The sequence below is a fragment of the Tamandua tetradactyla genome, chromosome 12 (genome assembly GCF_023851605.1).
Source record: "Tamandua tetradactyla isolate mTamTet1 chromosome 12, mTamTet1.pri, whole genome shotgun sequence".
Taxonomy (NCBI): Eukaryota; Metazoa; Chordata; class Mammalia; order Pilosa; family Myrmecophagidae; genus Tamandua; species Tamandua tetradactyla.
The window spans coordinates 83,437,169-83,458,116 of NC_135338.1; the positions used below are offsets into that span (position 1 = coordinate 83,437,169).

Genomic DNA, 20,948 nt, shown 5'->3' on the forward strand with positions numbered 1-20,948 from the left:
GGATGCAGAGGGGGGAATATATATATATATGGAACTATTAAACTATCCCAACTAGGAAACCCCTGGTACCCTCTCAACCATTGGGGACTCCAAAGAAAATGGGCCAAGCCCTTGATTTTGAGGCTTGCCCTTATGAAACTTATTTCTGTAGGGGAGAAGCTGAGACTACCCATAATGAAGCCTAGCAGTTGTTTCCACAAACCTCTTTTGTTGCTCAGATGTGGCCTCTCTCTCCCTAAGCCCAACTCTGCAAGGAAAATCATTACCGTCTCCCCTACATGGGACATGACATTCACGGGTAAAACCCTCCCTGACAACATGGGGCATGACTTCCAGGGATGAGTCTGGCACTGGCACTGTGGGATTGACAACGCCTTCTGAACCAAAATGGGGGGTGGCAGGGGGAGGGGGTATATCAAATAGAGTCAAGAGACTATCCTGGAGGCTACTGTTATGCAGCCTTCAGTTAGATAGTGCTAATTGCCATTGTTTGCTAAACCCCAACCAACATCACTCCTATTGATTCTTAAGAATACCTAAGTCTGGAACTGAGACTCTAGAGAGTTTTCATGCGCTAAGTTTGCTTTCCTGGAACCTATAATTCCCAGAGTATTCCTAGGTCAGCTAAATCCTGAGATTTAGGATTTAGCTAAATCCTAAAGAAGGACCAGCCTCTCCAAGATTATCGATTGATTATGTAACCAGTACCCTGTGGGCAATGGTGCCAGCTGAGCCCTGATCCAGGTTTGATAGTCTCAAAACTAAAAAAACTTAGAGATGAGAGGGCCAGTAAGAATAAGTAGTAAACTTTATTTAAAAAGAGAGAGTACACATTAGAGAGGATAATGTGGGCATGCCCAAGGGAGAGACAGGCATTCACTGGAGTGGGCCAGCTTGTCTTATAAGAAAGTTTACCAGTGGTAGGTTTCCATAGTAACCTTTGCATATTAGGTGTCTTCTTTGTTCTAGGAAGAGATAGCTAGCAGAATTCATGGTTTGTTGTACCTAAAGTTTGTCTTTGGGCAAATGGTTGACGATCTTTATGGCCCTATGCCTCCTATTATTAAGGAAGAGTTTGCTTTGAGCCCAGAATTTTTTATAAGCTTTTATGGTTTGGGGAGGATTCAAGGGTTTTGGGAGATTTGGGGCTTTAGGGAAATTGTTGTCCCAGGAAGCTTGCAGCTGAAGTCTTAACAAGGGACTTGGAGTTGTCTGTTAACCCTTTCAGCGCTGAATAAGAAACCAGGGGTTAATCCTTGTCCCATTTTATCCTGCTTCATTTCCACCCACCCCAAAGAGTTCAATCCCTTTAATCTTAAAAGTAGGCTGGGGAATAAATCTTTGATATTTTTATGTAGTTGAGAGAGTACATGTAAGAATATGCATAATTGCTGACAGTGTTGGAAGGGTTGGGAGATATTGGAGAATGCAGAAATATTTTTATGTTACAATCTACCCCATTCCCCTACTCCTACACTCTTTCTGCCACCTCTTCTGCATAAGTCCCTGGAAATGGGAGGTTACAGGTTTACAGCTTGCAATGCTGAGAAATGAGAAAACAGTAGCATTTGGGGGAAGGCAATTATGCGCTGGTGATCGCTTAGAGCTGCTTTGCACCCCCCACCCCCGTTCATTTATTTTGTCATATAATGATGTCCTGGTCACACTTGAATGTGGACAGCCACCCCATGCGCTGGTGTGCAGTTGAATTAGGAGCACTGGTGCCCAGGACGCCACCTTAAGTAATTATCCAGATTGAAGGTGTTCCAAACAAATGTCACACATGGGTAGGTCCTGTTTAGATGTGCTCTGACAATAGAGATAACATATAGAAGAGAGGGGGAATAGTTATACAGAGTATTAGAATAAGGTAGTTGCCACTTTGGAGGAGTTAACTGAAGACAGTGGAAGAATATTCCTCAGGAGGCTAGAGTTACTTGAAGGTAGAACAATTTGCAAAATACTTTAATTGGAACAGAAGTTTAGTTTCTTTTTAACATAACTAGGGTTATGTTAGTTAACAAAATATAACTTATATATTTGCCTGACTTTCTTTTAGGTCTCTTTTTGCTGAAGATGAATTTCTGATTTGTAGTTTACTGCAAACACTTTTAGAGAAACATTAGAGTGAAACAGGGAAATTTAATTATAACATTGAACATTTCGTATGCAAATTATAATATATTAAATGAATTTAGCTATTTTTAGCACTTGATTTTTATAAGGTGAAAGAATACTTTTTTGCAACTTTTTGGAATAAAAGATATATGTGTGTGTGTGTGTGTGTGTGTGTGTGTGTGTGTGTGTATATTAGTGATGACCTAAAGAAAGCAAAGTTTTAAAGGTAGTGAGATTTGAAACAATATTTGCATTTTTTTTTATTTAATTAAAGTTGAGGAAAAGAGTTAGAAGTTTTGTTTTGAACAACTAAGGTTATGCTAACATTAACCCAGACATAAGGAGTTATTTTGCCAAACTATAGACTTTTTGTTTCGTTATGCTATTGCTTAAGAAAAACTCTGTACTGAAGATGGGATAATAATTTAAGAAAGCTTTGTCACTTCAACAGAAAAGTAAGTTTTAGTTTTGTGTTTGTATATTATAGACCCATTAAACTTTCTTAACTGTGACCATAATTTCTCCATGAACTCTCTAAACCTTCCATATCTGTTCAGGTTTTATCTTACATTTTCCTCATTCTGTAACAAACATTCATTCGATCTTAGGACAAAACTACACTTTTTTTCCTTTTAATAAAAAAACACAATCTTTATATCCTTCATACTTAAGTTTCCAAAGCAATTTTGTAAACTGTCTCCAAGCAAACATCTCACAACATACAAATAGCCATCAAAATAAAACTTGTCAGAATATACTTAAGGCATTTTCAAACAGTTCAATTTCGCAGTTTCAATGCTTACTTTTGTATGTGTGGGTCCGGGTTTACATTTCAGCGGGTGGCACAGAGAGCCTAGCCTGGGTTCTTTCAGATAACAAAGAGCCCTCCCTTGGGGTGAGGACAAACCCAAGGTAAAGAACCTTTTGTATGGCAGTCTGAGTTTAGAAGGTGAAACTCAGTAACTTCATTTGGCTAGGAAATTGAGGGGAGCAGCGGTGTCCCTGCTGGACAAGCTTCTCTTGTAGGGCTACATATTAATAAATCATTTATACACTGAAAGAGATAGCTAGACTTCAAATGCAGGAGGGCTAGGGCCTGTGCCAGCACATTCCCAAAAGGCAAGGACTGTTCAGCAGGGAATAGGCGGGGTGAAGGCTGGAGCCTGAGACTTCCCATCTATTCCCATTATGGGGCAGGTTTTATTTTATTTTTTATTTGAAACAAATTTTTTTTAAATACCAAAAAACACCAAACAAATGCAAACATTCCTATTTTGATCAGTCCGTTCTGCATATATAATCAAAAATTCACAATATCATCACATAGTTGCATATTCATCATCATGATCATTTCTTGGAACATTTGCATCTATTCAGAAAAAGAAATAAAAAGACAACAGAAAAAAATTTATACATACCATACCCCTTACCCCTCCTTTTCATTGATCACTAGCATTTCAATCTAAATTTATTTTAACATTTGTTTCCACTATTATTTATTTTTATTCCATATGTTCTACTCATCTGTTGACAAGGTAGATAAAAGGAGCATCAGACACAAGGTTTTCACAATCACAGTCACATTGTGAAAGCTGTATCATTATACAATCATCTTCAAAAAACATGGCTGCTGGAACACAGCTCTACACCTTCAGGCAGTTCCCTCCAACCTCTCTATTACATCTTGAATAAGAAGGTAATATCTACTTAATGCGTAAGAATTACCTCCAGGATAACCTCTCAACTCTGTTTGGAATCTCTCAGTCATTGACACTTTATTTTGTCTCATTTCACTCTTCCCCCTTTTGGTAGATATGGGGCAGGTGTTAGAGGAGAGAGGGCCGGAGTGAGAGGTTAAGACAGAATCTGTGGCTCCCACCACATCTACAGACACCTGTAGCTCCACGATTTCCATATTCTTCAGTGAAATCCAGGGAGCCCTTGGCCCTGGACCCCTGCAGTCCTGGTTGGGGATGGCCAGCAGGGCTTTTGGAGAGGATTCGCTCCCCCTTGGGGGCTCCACGCATTCAGGCCCGGTGTCCTGCCTTCCCGCCTTGTGGACAGGGCCCTGGAGGCTCTCTCCATCTCTGGGGCTCCTCTGGTCTTTGGGGCACTCTCACCTCCAGTGCCTCAACTCTCCATGTTGTTGACAGGTTCCTGGTGGCCCTGAAGTGGCTGCTCACCTTTCATAGCTAAAGCTACGAGCTGTGCCTTATTCCGGTCTCTCCTTGCTCTCTCTTCCTCTGCAGCCCTGTCTCAGTTATTAAAGACAGAAAAGGCAATCTCATAAGGTCATTCCTAGGCATCTGCAGCCCTGAGGACATCTTTTGCAGTTTCCTCATGTCAGAAGCTGACTGGCCTATACAGTAGGTTTTTAGCATGATTTGTCCCTCCTCAGCATCTGGATCTACATTAGTATATTTTTTCATTGTCTCACTCGTCTCCCCTGCCTGCGTTTGTCCCTGCTGTTCCCCAGGCAGCTTGTCTGCATGCCCGTGGGCTTTTACCCAAATCCTCCATTTCTCCTCGGCAGTGCAGCAGAAGGGACCATGTCTCCCCAGTGGGCTCATAGGTGAGGACCAGGTGTTTAAATTCCTCCAGAAACTTGGAGGGGTCTTTAGAAAATTTTCCCAATTGCTTCTAACACTCTGCTAAGTTGGTCATAAGAAAAGGAACGTGGACCCCATAGTTCCCATATCCTCATTGGCTACTTTCCAGGGAGGATACATCCCATTTCCTTCGGAGCTCCTTTTCCCTTCTCCAGGGGATGGTGAGGGGCTTCACTGCCAGAGTGTCCTGCCTGACTTGAATTAGGAGGGCCCACAGTGGGCTTGGAAGCCTCTTCTTTTAAAGAAGGAGGGTCTCGCTTCCTGTGGGCTCAGGGTCTGGATTTGGGGGAAGCTCATTCCTGAGTCTTTTTGAGGTTTCATGGGGTTTAGCCAATAATAGGTCATTTAAAATACCTGCCTCCTTCTCTTCCTGAGACAGAAAGGGTCCATCTGTTAATTCCCCCTTTAGATAATGCACTTTACAAGCTCTCCTCATGGCCTTGCCCTCACACAGAGCCATAAAAAGCTGGACATAAGGAATTTCAGACCATTTCCCTTCTCTCGTACAAAAAATATTTAATTGGAGAATAGTGTTAAAGCTAAAAGTGCCGTTTCCCGGCTGTTCTCCACCTCTTAATGTATACTGAGGCCAAGCAACACTACAATAAGAAATTAGCCTTTTCTCTTTTCCAGTTCAGTGATCAGCAGATTATCCCAGTTGTTCAGGGGCCTGGCAATTGGGGTGCTGGGTGCACTGCCCATTATTCTGAAAGGAGAGAGAGAGGGATACTCATTTTACTGGGGTTCAAGGTCTCATCCGCCAGGTGAATTGTACCCTCAAGACACCTTGTCACCCCAGGGCATCCCCGTGAGGAAGAAAAATCTTAGATGTTAGGAGATGCTGTCTGGACTCACCCTTTGACTCCTAAGCCAGACCCAGTGGGCTGGGGAGCCAGACTTCTCACCTCAATGGATCTGGGCCGAACCTCTGCTCCTTTCCCAACTCTGGGGGCAGAAAGTAAGTTTCATGCTTGGCCTGATCTAAAGCCACTCTACAAACAGAGAAAAGGGACGGAGGTCCCATTTAGCGAAGGCCTGCGTTCTCCTTTGGGAGGAGAGGGTTGATGTTACGATGAGTACAGGAATGATACATAGGCCATATGCAAAGGGGGTGGTGAGCAAGAATACCTGAAGAATTTCCCTTGGGGAAAAGGAAGGGAAAAGGAGGGGCAAGACCAGGGATGAAAATCTCTACAGGGGCTGTAAGGATGGTCCCTTGGGAAATCTGCAACCTTTGCACCACAGGAAGCCTTACTGCAAACCCAGCATTGAGTGTGCATGAAGGGTCAACAGTGGAGGAGGCAAAGCTGTCAATACCTGGACTTGGCAGTCGGCAGCAAAGGGATGAGGGGGTGCGCCTGAAACAGGGAAGGAAGAGAAGGGCCCTAGGGGAGGACTTCATGCTGAGCAGTTTACCCAGACGGGGGAAGCAGAGGCTAATGAGAGTGACAAGAATGAAGAGCACAAAGGCTAGGAAAAGGTAGCTAAGGAGAAAGGACCAAGCAGAATGGCAAGGATTAATATTGAGGGGCATGAGGGGAAGGTCTTGAGGGCTGGTGTCTTAGGTGGAAGATGTTGCTGTCCTGGGATTTTTTGAAATCACTCCTGGCAGGCTCAGCAGAATATGGAACTGGTGGCCTGTGAGCAATGATGCCAGCTGAGCCCCGATTCAGGTTCGATAACCTTGAAACTAAAAGAATTTAGAGACGAGAGGGCCAGTAGGAATAAAAAGAGAAGTATACTAAAAAGACAGTAAATGTTAGAGAGGATAATGTGGTGCCCAAGGGAGAGACGGGCACTGAGTGGAGCGGCCAGCTTGTTTTATAGGAAAGTTTTACCAGTGTCAGGTTTCCAAAGTAACCTTTGAATACTAGGTGTCTTCTTTGTTCTAGGAGGAGATAGCTAGCAGAATTCATGGTTTGTTGTCAAGGACCCAAAGTTTGGCTTTGGCACATGGCCAACAATCTTTATGACCCTATGCTTCCTATTATTAGCTAAGAGTTTGCCTTGGGCCCAGAATTTTCAAGCTTTTATGGTTTGAGGAGAATTCAATGGTTTGGGGAGGTTTGGGGGCTTTAGGGAGATTTTTGTCCCAGGAAGTTTGCAATAGTTTGTGTTAGTTCCTTTGGAGCTAGATAAGAGTTTTCTGTTAACTCTTTCAGAACTGAGTCGGAAACCAGGGACTAACATTATCCTATTTCATCCTGCTTCAATCACATCCCCCTATCCTTTAAGTGCTGACACCGCTTCTTAGCATGCAAAGGTCAGAACGAGCAACGCCTGAAGATTCCTGTAGATCGGGAGAATGATAAGAGGAGATGGAGGCGGTATAATAGAGCAAATAGGATTTAACAAGCGAGTAAGGCGACTGAATCACTATGTTAATGTTCCTTCTAGCCTCCAGTGTTTTGAAGCTAGAAGGAAAAATCTGGGATGGTGGAATCGTAGCCCATGACAAACTCTGGGATGTGTTCTGTAACAACTTGTTGAAGTGTGCTTTGAGAACTATTGCTTTTTCTTTCTTTGCCTGGCATCATTTTCAACATTAAAAATGATGAAAGTCAAGGATTTCAAGTTATATGTGTGTGTGTGTGTGTGTGTGTGTGTGTGTGTGTGTCACCACAACACAATTTTTAGAAAAAGAAAAAAAAAGGGAAAACTACCCAAGGACCCACAGCTAGCAAGCAAGGGGAATGGGAATTCCACCAAGGCATGCTGGCCCCAGAGTCCCTGCATTTAATTGGTGCACTGTGCCACTCTTCCACTTTCTTAGGGCATGAGGGTCATCATAAACAGGTGAGAGTGGGGGTTTTGGAGCCCTTTGACCTGGGACTGAATTCTGGTGCTGCTGGTGACCTTGGCTAATTATTGTGTTTCTGCTGACCTCAGTTACCCTGACTGTAAAATGGGGGCATGATCCCAACATCACAGGGTGGCTATGAGGATTTTGATAACATTAACGTGCCTATCTGGGGACTGTGAGTTTCCATCCTTGTCTTTTTCCCTCCCACATGTGGCCCCACGAGATTTGAAACAGGAGATACCGGCTATAGACCAGAGTCCTAACTCAAGGCCAGTTTACTTGGTGGTCCTTAGAAAGCCCCATAGCTGTCTCGGGTCTTCCCAGGTGATACGGCTATGTGCCTTGCCGCACGGGGCCCTTGGAAGATGCAAATGGATGTGGCAACCTAAGGCTGTTGCACAAGGCTGCATTCTGTGGATGAAGCTGTGATTTACTGTGGGAAGAAATAGTACTTTCTCAACACTGTCCTGCCCACTCCAGGGATCTGTGATTTAGCCTCCTGATGTCTTGCTTTTAGTGCCATCCTCTCATTAGTCCCTGGGGACTCATGGGTGCAAGCCTGGGAAAACATTCCTGGATGCAGCCATCAGTTCTCTTCTCCAGACGCACCTCTGAATTCCAAAGTTTTACTTGTCTTCATGACCTCCTTACTTTACAAGAAAGTCAGCCCACCCGGCCAAAGCCATGGTGAACTATTTATTAACGCCATACAAACTTAATGCTGACTTAGATTTCAGTTTTAGTTTTAAATAGATTTGGGGAATTGCCAGCATGTGGCTCCTTGCCCCATGAATATCTCGAGTGTGTTGTTTTTCCTTTGTCAGATACCGGATGGAATCAGGAGACGCTTGGCTGGGCTGTCTATGTGTCTGGGCTGCACTCTTCAGAGAAACAAATTCCCTTCCTTCCTTGTCCCCTTTCCTGCTAACTTCCCATAGGGCTGACACATTCTTTATTTTTTAACTGCTTGTTGCCTTGATTTCTTTAGGGCTTGAGTCACAACCTACTTTCCTGCTTTCTCTCCCATTCCCTACCATTTTGTGCCTCTCCCTCTCTCTTCTAACCTCCCATGTTCCCTCCAGCTCCCTCGCTCTGGTTAAGACTGTTGCCTCACATCATATGGCCACAGGAGAGCTGCTCCCTCACTACTGTCACATCACCTTTCCTGGCAGGAGGAGGAGAAAGGGGGGTTGGGGACTAGGCAAAAGGACGAATGTGGCCTTTCTTCTATAAAGCTTTGACTTTTTATTTGGAAAGCGTTCTTCTCCCCAGGACCTTTCCCCTACATCTCATTGGCCAGGTTGGGTCAATTGGCCGCCCCTAACTGGGGAGAAGAGTATTTCAGAGGGGCACATTTTTATTCGCTCCCACACCAGGGTTCTGTTAGTAAGAAAGAGGGGAGAATTTATACAGAATTGGCAACTAGCAGTAGCCGCCACACAGATCACCTCCTTGCCATCAACACTCACTTGTCCCCTACCCCGCATTCCCAAAAGGTGCTCATTGTCCCCCAAGGCAGAGAACCCAAAGCCTCAGCCCATTACATCCCAGGCAGGCTTGTGCAGAGGGCCCCGGTGGGGCTCTCGGGGTCCTGCCACCTTTAAATTAAAAGACAAGGTGTCCGCTCCTAACACACTTATTAGGAGCTGGACAGAAATAGGAAACCTGCGGTGGGAAGCACAGTGGTCACCAGTGCATGGTGTTACACAGGTGCTGGTGGCGATGCCGTGGCAGTCAAGCCGAGCTCCCAGCGGTGGACACGAACAGCATCGGGCACCTGTGGGCCAGCGGCATTGGTTTCCTGTCCAGGCTGGTCCCAGGGGAGGTTGTTCCTTAGGGCTTAGCTTGGGGCCTGCTACTCCAGCCTTCCCCAGGATGCCTTTTAATAAACTCCTGTTTTGTTGAACAGGCTCAACTGGGCTTCTGTTGCTCATACTAAAACCATGCCTGATGGAGAAGAGTAGTGGAGCAGAAGGAAAGGAATAACCTGAGCCTCCTGGCATCACCAAGAAGCCATGCCAGCCCTGGACTGTCCCAGACTCCCTGCCGTGTGAGACCGACTCCTATCCATTCATAAGTTTTGTTGTTTCTTGCAGCCGAATGCACTCCTAATGGAACCCAAAGCCGGTAGCTGGTGGTGGAGTCAGTGGTTGGGCTCGATGGAGGAGGCCAGAAAGCAACTCTTGATGACCCAGTCATTCCAGAATGGAAAACTGGTACTGCAGTTTGCTAAAGCTGCCAAAATGCAATATACCAGAAATGGGTTGGCTTTTAACAAACGGGATTTATTAGCTTGTAAATTTATAATTCTAAGGCTGTGAAAATGTCTCAATTAAGACAGCAACAGGATGATATCTACTCAGAAGACAGGCTGCCAGCATCCTGGGTTCCTGTCAGCTAGCAAGGCACATGGCTGGCGTCTGCTGGTCCTTTGCTCCTGGGTTTCATTGCCTTCAGCTCCTGGTTCCAGTGGCTTCTTTGTGGTTCTCCCTGAGCTCTCTGGGCTTGATCCTCTCATAATGGACTCCAGTAAAAGGGATTGAGAACCACCTTGAATGGATGGGTCACATTTCAAACTGAAATAACGTAACCAAAAGGTCCGACCCACCACAGGTCTGCACCCACAAGAGTGGATGAAAAGAGCATGTCGTTTTCTAAAGTACATAACAACTTGAAACCAGCACAGCTGGTGACCCCTGTTGTGCAGTGACACAGCATTTGGGCAAACTGTCACCTGCTGCCTGGTGAGATGCAGACCCCAAGCCAACTGAAGCTGTAGAAACATCAGGGGCCCAGAGTGGGGCTGCAGTTTGAATATTTCAGCAGCGAGAAATGGACTGAGTACAGACACAACTAGACAACAAGCAGCAAGGGAAAGGAATATGACGGTGCTGAGAGCAGCACCCTCTGCAATCTCCATAATTTGGAGCCTTGTGGAACTAAACACACAGACACATACACGTGTGTCACACACACACATGCCCACACACACAGTTACTGAAGCAAATCCTTCCTTGCATGCCACTGTCAGCCCTAGCAGGAGGTCAGACTGGGGCTCTGGGCCTTTCTCTCTGTCTCCACTACCATCCCTCTCGTCTGAGTAACCAGAAGCCTCCTAGCAGGTCTGTCTGCTCCCCTCTTGTGTCCTTTCTCCAAACAGCAAGAGAAGAGTGGCAATGCACAAACATGACTTGCAGCACGTTACTTCTCTGCTGTAAACTTTCTACCGGCTTCCCATCTAACTAAGAATAAAATCCACACTCAATCGTGGTTTCCGTGTCCCCTGCCTCCACCCTCCACCTCCACCTGGCTCTCTCTCTCTATGCTCTGGCTTACCCTGGTCTTGCAGGGGATTGAGCCCCAGGGCATTTGCCCATCTGTAATGATTTTCTTGCTCTCTTCCCATGGCTGACTCATCCTCTAAGTTATCCTCTAGGTCTCAACCCAAATGCCATGCTATCAGAGAGGCGTCTGGTCACCCAGTGCTATCATCTCAGTCCTCTGTTTATCTTCCTCATCACACTGGGAGGCTTACCTGATCTGTGATCGCTTCCCAGATCTCCTCCCCAATGCAAATATCAGGCCCCTGAGGGCAGGTACCACCCCTGTCCCATTCACTGACCAGCAGCACACCCCAGAAGAGCAGACACTCTATAAATAAACGTCGTTTGAATGATTTACTTCTCTATCCTTCAAACTGAGCCCAGCACCTGGGGCTCCAAACATCTTTACTGATCATCTGGCTGAACACCAGAACGAACGCTGCCTGTATAGTATGTTTTTGTGGGGAAGAAATGATTTTTGCAAATGCTGCAGCCCACTCAGCTCTGAAACCACGTTGCAGCTAATTGACCTGTTCTTAAACCTCTTCATAACAAGTAGTGAAATGCAGCCAGCCCAGCTTGCCTCCGCTGTGCACGGCTCTGCCCACCACCGGCCAGGAATGAATGCTCTGTGGAGGTCCCCAGGCTCGTTAAAGCAGCCCCCGGGGGGCTTCAGACCTCCTGGCCACCTGGCACGCTGGCCTGTGTGATGAAAAGTCTCCCAAGACTCAGGTGAAGGGCGTGTGGGGCGCGGATCTCCCAGGCAGGCCAAAGGTGTTTCAATTTACGAGGTGTTGCCCTTTTCCTTTGGGTACAAGCCGGAGCCGGTGTACAAGATGGGTCTGTTCAGGCCTGTCGGGTTATGGGAAAGATTCTGACTACACGAACCCTGGTCTGCGGCCTGGGTGCCTCACACCTCTAGCTGATAGCATATCAGGCCTCTGTGGAGTGTGGATTAGGCGCCAGCTGTGTGCTGGCACCGAGCTAGGCCTTTACATCTGCCATCTTGAATCCTCACACGGTTCTCCAGTTTACAGACAAGGCCACTGGCGCCCCTGGGAGGCACACCCCACTCCTCTAGCTCTGGGACTGTGGCCAACACCCTTCCCAACTCCTCCAACTAGTAGCTGAAGCTCTAAAGCAGCTTTCACCAGGCTCCTCTGCAGCTGAGGTCACACCTTGGGGGATCCTGAGTTTGTATTGTTTGTGGGGGTAGAGACCTGGCAGCTTAGGAGTGGGGGCTGCAGGGCAGGCAGGTGGGGGGATGGTGGGAGGGGGTGCTGGCCCTGAGCAGACCCTGGGGGCTGCCGGGCCTCCCACAGACCCTACCCTTCAGTCCCAGCATTTGGGTTCAGAGCCTCTGCCCACCTCTTGAAGCGCAGGTTTAGAGGAGGAGGGAGCTGGGGTGCAGGGGTGCTTCCCAACACCACCAGCATTTGTCCTTTGCCAAGTCTCCATGGCTCTCACCTCACATCTGCTGGGACACTTAACATACTGCACACCAAAAGTTGCTGCTATTATTTTTCTGCCAATTATTTTCACAGTGAGGTTGGAAACTGTGACTCACCCATTAAATTATTTTTAAATTATTTTTTAAACAGCTATATTGAGATATGTCACATACAGTGCAATTCACCCATTTCAAGTGTACAATTCAACGCCTTTTAGTATATTCACAGATGTGCACAACCTTCACTGTGGTGAGTCCTGTGTCATGGTAGACGGAATCGTGAACCTTAACAAAAAGACATGTTCCTCTTAATCCCCGTTCCTGTGGGTGTGAACCTTTCTGTAAATAGGACTCTTCGAGGACATGTTTTCAGTTACCCTGTGGCCTCATTTGTCAATAGGGTCTCCTAAAATCCCATTTAGGTGTGTGGCCAAACAAAAATAAGGGCGGGCTTTCATCTGGATTATGGGAATCCTTTGTAAACTGAAGGAACTGGAAGCCAGAAGTCCGAGAAAGCCACAGGGGGAGACCAAGGACTTGGCCACGTGGCACGAGGCAGAGATGCAAGCCAAGTGTCCCCAAGGATTGCGGCAGGCCAGCACCAGAAAGTATGGTCTTGCCAACGCCTTGATTGTGGGTTTCTGGCCTCTGAAACCATGAAGCCATCAGTGCTCGCTGTTAAGCCAACCAGTGTGTGGTATTTGTCATAGCAGCCTTGGCAGACTAAGACACCTGCCTTTTTCCTTGACCCTGGCCATCCTTGCTGGTCTCTTAACTTGGCTGGCCTTTGGGCCCCAAGATCAGGCAAAGTGTCCGTCTGTAGTGAGCAGCGGGGGAGGGATCACCAGAGGCAGGGTGTTGAGGGGTAGGGGCCATGGTGAAGAAAGCGGGAGTGTGAATGAGGCCACCATCGTGGCTCCCCAAGGGGGAGATGCTTGGAGCTTTCTGCCCGTGTCCCTCTGGGGTGGCGTTGCCAGTAGAACCTTCTGTGATGATGGAATGCCTTGTCTCTGTGCTCTCCAATATCAGAGCACCCCACCTTCCCCCAGGTGGACACTTGAAATGTGGTTGGTGTGAAGGAAGATGATGATTTTTCAACTGTATTTACCCTGAATTAATTTAAATGTATATTTCAACAGCCACAAATGACCACTGGCTATTGTTTTGGGCAGCGCAGCTCTGGTGGGCTGGGCTGGCTCTTGTTTGTGAAATGGGCCTCCTCCAGGGGAGGGTCCCAGGACAAGGGACACCCTGACTCCTAAACCTGAGAATCCAAATTAGAATACTGGGACAGGCATCCTCACAGCAGAAACAGAAGCAGGCCCAATCTGGAGGGGTCACAGGGGCCCTCCGCTGCTCTCCAGGGACGGGACCTGGTGGGGCTGCCTCACATCTTTAGTGCCCAGACACATTACAGCCAAGCCCCCCGGCTGCCTACCTCAGATTCCTTCCCTGCTTCCCAGAACACCTGATTTTTTTTAAATTAATTTTTAAATAAAAAAAAAAAATTACAAGAAAGAAACACAAACATTCTTAACATATGATCATTCCTTACTACATATATAATCAGTAATTCACAATATCATCACGATAATTTCTTAGAACATTTGCATCAATTCAAAAAAAGAAATAAAAGAAAACAGAAAAATAAAACAGAAACAGAAAAAAAATATATACATACCATGCTCCTTACCCCTCCCTTTCATTGATCAGTAGCATTTCAAGCTAAATTTATTTTAACATTTGTTCCCCCTATTATTTATTTTTTATTCCATATGTTCTACTCATCTGTTGACAAGGTGGATAAAAGGAGCATCAGACACGAGGTTTTCACAATCACACAGTCACATTGTGAAAGCTATATCATTATACAATCATCATCAAGAAACATGGCTACTGGAACACAGCTCTACATTTTCAGGCAGTTCCCTCTAGCCTCTCCATTGCATCTTGAATAACAAGGTGATATCTACTTAATGCGTAAGAATAACCTCCAGGATAACCTCTCAACTCTGTTTGGAATCTCTCAGCCACTGACACTTTGTCTTATTTCACTCTTCCCCCTTTTGGTCAAGAGGATTTTCTCAATCCCTTGATGCTGGATCTCAGCTCATTTTAGGGTTTTTCTCAATCCCTTGATGCTGAGTCCGAGTTCATTCTCGGATTTCTGTCCCATGTTGCCAGGAAGGTCCACACCCCTGGGAGTCATGTCCCACGTAGACAGGGGGAGGGTGGTGAGTTTGCTTGTTGTGTTGGCTGGAGAGAGAGGCCACATCTGAGCAATGAAAGAGGTTCTCTTGGGGGTGACTCAGGCCTAATTTTAAGTAGGCTTGACCTATCCTTTGTGGGGTTAAGTTTCATATGAACAAACCCCAAGACTGGGGGCTCAGCCTATAGCTTTGGTCGCCCGCTCTGCTCATGAGAATATCAAGAATTCAACTTGGGGAAGTTGAATTTTTCCCCATTCTAACCATTCCCCAAAGGAGACTTTGCAAATACTTTCCCACTCACTGATCAAATCACTCTGGGATTCATCAGGGCATCACTCTGGACAAACCAACAAAATCTCTTGTCCTACCCAAGGTTCCATGTCCTTATGTTGTTCTACCAACTATCTACATAAGTTATATTAGGATATGCACTAGTCCTATCCTATGGTATAAACGTTGGACCAAATAAACATTTTTTGCTTTAGTCTCACACATAAATTGAAATTTTAAAATATTAATTACCATCTATTTTCAGCACCCTGCAGTAATGACATTCCTTTGTTCTTTCTCATGCAAAAACATTTTTTAAATTTGTACATTTAGTCACTATCATTATACACTCTAGGCATTCCTAGATTATGCCATCTCAACCTTTATCGTCTTTCTTTGTGATTTCATTTATGCCCCCAGCCCTCCTCCCTCTGTCATTCTTACATTCAGCTTTATTCAGTGTTTTAACAAAATTGTATTACAGTTAGGTAGTACTGTGCTGTCCATTTCTGAGTTTTTATATTCAGTCCTGTTGCACAATCTGTATCCCTTCAGCTCCAATTACCCAATATCTTACCCCATTTCTATCTCCTGATGGTCTCTGTTCCCAACAAAATATTCCAAGTTTATTCACTAATGTCAGTTCATATCAGTGAGTCCACACAGTATTTGTCCTTTTGTTTTTGGCTAATCTCACTCAGCATAATGTCATTAAGGTCCATCCATGTTGTTACATACTTCATAACTTTATTCTGTCTTGCAGCTGCATAATATTCCATCGTATGTATATGCCACAGTTTGTTTAGCCACCCATCTGTTGATGGACATTTTGGTGTTTCCATCTCTTGGTAATTGTAAATAATGGTGCTAGAAACATTGGTGTGCAAATGTCTGTTTGTGTCCTTGCCCTCATGTCCTTTGAGTAGAGACAGTATACAGATGGGTCCTGTTTTTTAATCCATTCTGCCAGTCTATGTCTTTTGATTGGGAAGTTTAATCCATTAACATTTAGTGTTATTACTGCACAAGTAGTACTTTCTTCTACCATTTTGCCTTTTGGATATTATATGTCATATCTAATTTTCCTTCTTTTTACCTTTACTCACAGTCTTCCTTTCTACACTCTTCTCCACACTCTCTTTTCTGTCTCTTCATATCTGTCTCTAGTGCTCCCTTTAGTTTTTCTTGCAGAACTGGTCTCTTGGTTACAAATTCTCTCAGTGATTTTTTGTCTGAAAATGTTTTAATTTCCCCCTCATTTTTGAAGGACAATTTTGCTGGATATAGAATTCTTGGTTGGCAGTTTTTCTCTTTTAATAATTTAAATATATCATCCCACTGTCTTCTCGCCTCCATGGCTTCTGTTGAGAAATCTACACATAGTCTTAATGGGCTTCCCTTGTATGTGATGGATTGCTTTTCACTTGCTGCTTTCAAGATTCTCTCTTTCTCTTTGACCTCTGACATTCTGATTAGTAAATGTCTTGGAGTACAACTATTTGGATCTGTTCTCTTTGGGGTATGCTGCACTTCTTAGATCTGTAATTTTAAGTCTTTCATAAGAGTTGGGAAATTTTCAGTGATAATTTCCTCCATTAGTTTTTCTCCTCCTTTTCCTTTCTCTTCTCCTTCTGGGACACCCACAACATGTATATTCGTGTGCTTCATATTTTCATTCAATTCCCTGAGTCCCTGCTCATATTTTTCCATTTTTTCCCTATATTTTCTTTTGTTTGTCAGATTTCAGATGTTCCGCCCTCCAGTTCACTAATCTTATGTTCTGCCTCTCGAAATCTACCATTGTAGGTTTCCATTGTTTTTTTTTTCATCTCTTCTACTGTGTCTTTCATTCCCATAAGTTCTGTGATTTGTTTTTTCAGACTTTTGATTTCTTCTTTTTGTTCATTCCTTGCCTTCTTTATAACCTCCTTCAATTCATTGATTTGGTTTTTGATGAGGTTTTCCATGTCTGCTTGTATATTCTGAATTAATTATTTCAGCTCCTGTATCTCATTTGAATTGTTGGGTTGTTCCTTTGACTGGGCCATATCTTCAATTTTCCTAGTGTGATTTGTTATTTTTTGCTGATGTCTAGGCATTTAATTACCTTAATTAGTTTATTCTGGAGATTGCTTTCACTACTTTTACCTAGGGTTTTCTTGCTGGATGAATTTGTTGTCTATGTGTTCTTTCACATTCAGTTCAGCTTTTTCTGGACCTCTAGCTTAGGTTTTGCTTAACAGAGGAGAATTTCTCAGTTCTTGTTTTCTTGTTTCTTGCCCTGCTTGTATGGTGACTTCCCCCCCCAACCCACCCTTAGGAGGGTCTACTTAGGTATTATAGACCCTAGTCGGATTTTCCCAGACCAAACTGGCCTCCTATCAGGAGGAAAGAGTCATCTGCGTCAGTTTTCCCTGAGGGTGAGATCCAGCAGGTTGAAAGACTTTCCTGTGAAGTCTCTGGGCTCTGTTTTTCTTATCCTGCCCAGTGTGTGGTTCTTTTCTGCCTGTAGGTCCCACCAGCATGAGATGATGCGGTGCCTTTAACTTTGGCAGACTCTCCATGCTGGGGACATGATGGAGACAGAGGAGAGTTTGTAGGCTGGTTTTAATGGCTTCAAGTTACCAAGCCCTGGGGAATTCCTTGAGGGAGGGATTCTACCTGAGTTGGGCTTCACCCCTCCCCTGGGGAAGGCACAGGCTCCAGACAAGCCCTCAAATGAGCTTGTTTCTGCCTGTGCCTGGGGCAGTTGCAGCCTGAGAAGCCCCGCTGCTGCATCCAAAGGCAGTCAAGCCTTTGTCAAAACACAGCCACAAAAACCTCTGCTTCCTTTTTTTTTCTTTTTCCATCAACCCTGCCCCCTTGGTACCGGGGCAAAAATGAGCAACCTCTGCTTTGACCAGGTTCACCTGAGCTGGGGGCCTATTTTTAGTTGTCAGAATTTGTTAATTAATTCCATAATTGGCATTTGACTGTGCTCCGCCCCTGCTGCTGGTAAAGTCTCTTTCCTTTCCCCTCTGGGAAGCAGCCTGTGGGGAAGGGGCACTGGCTGCAGCGGCTTGGGGAACTCACTGTTCTAGGGGAGCTTGCTGCTGGTCCAGCTGGTCCAGGCTGGGGTACGCTGTGTGTCCAGTCACTGACATGGCCCCAGGAGCTGTTCTGTACTGTTTCTGGTTATTTAGTAGTTGTTCTGGAGGATGAACTAAAACGCGCACATTGCTAAGCTGCCATCTTGGTCCGGAAGTCAGAACACCTGATTTTTGAGCTGGATATGCAGTGTCCTCGAATAAAGGCCACATATCCCAGCCTCCCTTTAGTGAGATGTGGCCAAGTGACTTAGCTCTGAACAAAGGATGGAAGCAGAATGTTGTGAGGCAGCCATTGAGACATCCAGGGACTTGACTTCTTTCTGCCCTTTTCCTTCTTCTGCCCTGGGACTATGGATGTGATGGCTGGATCTCCATCTTGAGCCATGAGGATGAGGGCGATGCTCCAGGGCAATGCAGGGGAGAACTGGAAGCAGCTCCGGGCCCCAAGTTCAACAGCAACTCATTCTTGTGCCCTGGTGAGAAATCCTGATGGATGGGGCTTCCCAGGTCTGACTCCCTCTGTCTTCTCCTAGATTGCATGGGGAACCCGAACCTTCTTCTCCAGCATTCCAGCCTTGGCTTTGGGGCTAGGGGACAAGGTCCAGGTGCCTTGAGAACACATATCTCTCCTGTTTCCTTTCCATCTCCTCCTCCTGCTTTCAATTCCACACTTGATCCAACGTTGGGTGAGAGCATGGGGCTCTGCACACATTCCTTCCTATCCCTTTGTTTTGGGTCTAAACCTTGCCCTCCAAGCCTCTTGGAACCAAAAAGTCTGACTCTTGCAATTTGAAGCATTGGTTCTTTTCTTAAGATGGATTTTATCTTTCCAAAGTCTCAGTAATCCATAGTGGAGGTTGTCAGCTCTAACTGCTGCTGTGCTCAAGCCAAGTGATCCCCACATGCAGGACAGTGAGTCTAAAACAAGCTCCTGCATGAAGAGGCTCAGGACTGGGGCAGCAGAAAATACAAAACAAAACAAACTGGTGAAACACCAAAGCGCTTTGGTTGATATATCAAAGTATTATCCAGCCACAAATAGAAATAGCTTTCTGTAAATTAAAAACACACCTTTTCTTTTGAACTGGTGGTGTTCTGCTAATTGGGGCAGGCAGTTCCTGACCCTCATTCACACAACACCCACATACACAACACATTCACTCACACAGTACTCACACACATGCATTCACACAACACACACATGCACACATGCACTCATACATACACAATACCCACATACATGCACTCATGCACATGCACACACACCCACACCCACACCCACACCCACAACGCATACATTCATCTAACATACACATGCACACATGCACTCACACATACACACAAGCATGCATACATGCACCCATGCGCATGCCTACATACACACATGCACACATGCACACACACTCATACTCCCTGCTGAGTCATCACTCTTGGCTCGTTCAAGGTTTTTTACTCCCTGCCTCTCAATCCCATCAAAGAATAGCTTTTTCCTTTGTTCCTTGGCGGGCCCTGGAGACCACGGGGTTTCAGGAGAAAAGACGCACATGTGCTCCTTCACTGGCCCTTCCCGTGCATCTCGGCCATAAAGGCCCTCTGTGCCCCAGCAGAGGTGGGGGCTCTGCATCCAGCCCCACGGAGGCCTGGGTTGCAGGTGGTGATGTAGTTTTTCCTAGGTCAGTGGGTGGGCTGGGCTGCCAGCTGTGATGCTTGTGTGTGAAGCAATGCCCAGACCAGAACCGTCCCCCAAAGCCTGTGGCTCTGGGTCCCCCAGCTCGTCCCTGATTCGGGGTGGCCCCTGCTGCCAGCCTCAGGGCCCTGGAACCTCAAGTTTACACCCATCACATCCTTGGGGTCTGCTCTTGGGAACCCCTGAGCACTGAGTGAGGTCCTCAAGGAGGACTGACGTAAGGGTCCACATCTGGAGGGTTAGGAGCGGATGGTGGCATTCCAGGCATCAGTGGTGGGTGGGGCACGTCTATTTTGGTGGCCCAGCTTTTCTGCAACCTTGAAATTACTCCCTGTCTGGGTTTAAGGTTCTGATCGCACTGGCCATAGGAATGAGGCCAAATGCCAGGAAAGAATCTGAGCAAGGCTCCCTTTGGAGGGCCAAGGGCTGCATGATGGAGGATGAGAACTGACCCACAGGAACCTCTTCCCTCCCCAGCTAGCCTGAGCTGAGGCAGTAGTCTAGGGACCCGGTGGTTCCCAGCCCCTCTTTGGGTGTCAGAGTTTCATCTAAGTGAAGTGGGTGCCATCAGCGGCTGAGTCCTTGCACGAGACCCTGGATTCCAAGTCCAATCCCGCTCAGAGGAGCAGGAGCTCTTTGGGGGAAACAGGTCTGGGGCAGGCACAGTGTGAAGTGGGCATGGGGCACCTTGTGCCAGAAAGCAAGGAAGCATTTGTAGATTTCTAGAGGTAACTGGAGCATCAAAAGACATCATGACTCTGAGCCCAAAGCATAATATCTACCAATCCATGAGCCCACTGTGATGCCTGGGTTCAGAGTGGCATTCAGGCCAAGAGTGTGCCAATTTCTCCCAGTGCTAAGAAGCTTTTTGGATAACAATTGTAAAAAAATGGACAAAATATTTGACATATATTTTCCCAAAGAAGAGACACATATAGCCGATAAGCACCTAATAGGATGGCATCACCTGGTGTCACCTGCCTCTCTCCTCTAACGCCCCCAGAAGCCCAGGGGGCTCACACACACACACACACACACACACACACACACATGTGCACACAGACCCAGCCCCTAGTCCTCTACTACATTATTAAGCACTGGAGAAATGTAAATTAAAACCATGATACCTACCTATTGGAATGTCTACGATTAAGACAGATATTACCAAGTGGTAACAAGGATATGGAGGAACTGGAAATCTACACTGCTGATGGGAATGTAAAATGGTACAAACATTTTATAAAACACTTTGCCCATCTCTCATAAAGTTAAACATAGGACCCAGCAGAACCGCTCCCGGGTACTTACCTAAGGGAGATGAAACCATACGTGTATGCAAAAACTGGTGCACAAATGTTCACAGCAGCACTACTCATAATTGCTAAAAAT

General features: G+C 45.8%; 1 long non-coding RNA gene across 1 annotated transcript in view; it reads left to right on the top strand.

Annotated features, from left to right (window-relative positions):
- The window catches only part of LOC143652425 (uncharacterized), a 35,356-nt gene extending 23,299 nt beyond the window's left edge, over positions 1–12,057 (top strand). The window contains exon 3 of the long non-coding RNA XR_013160649.1: positions 9,440–12,057. This is a non-coding gene — a long non-coding RNA (uncharacterized LOC143652425). The remainder of the gene's footprint in view (positions 1–9,439) is intronic.
- The last annotated feature ends 8,891 nt before the right edge of the window (positions 12,058–20,948 follow it).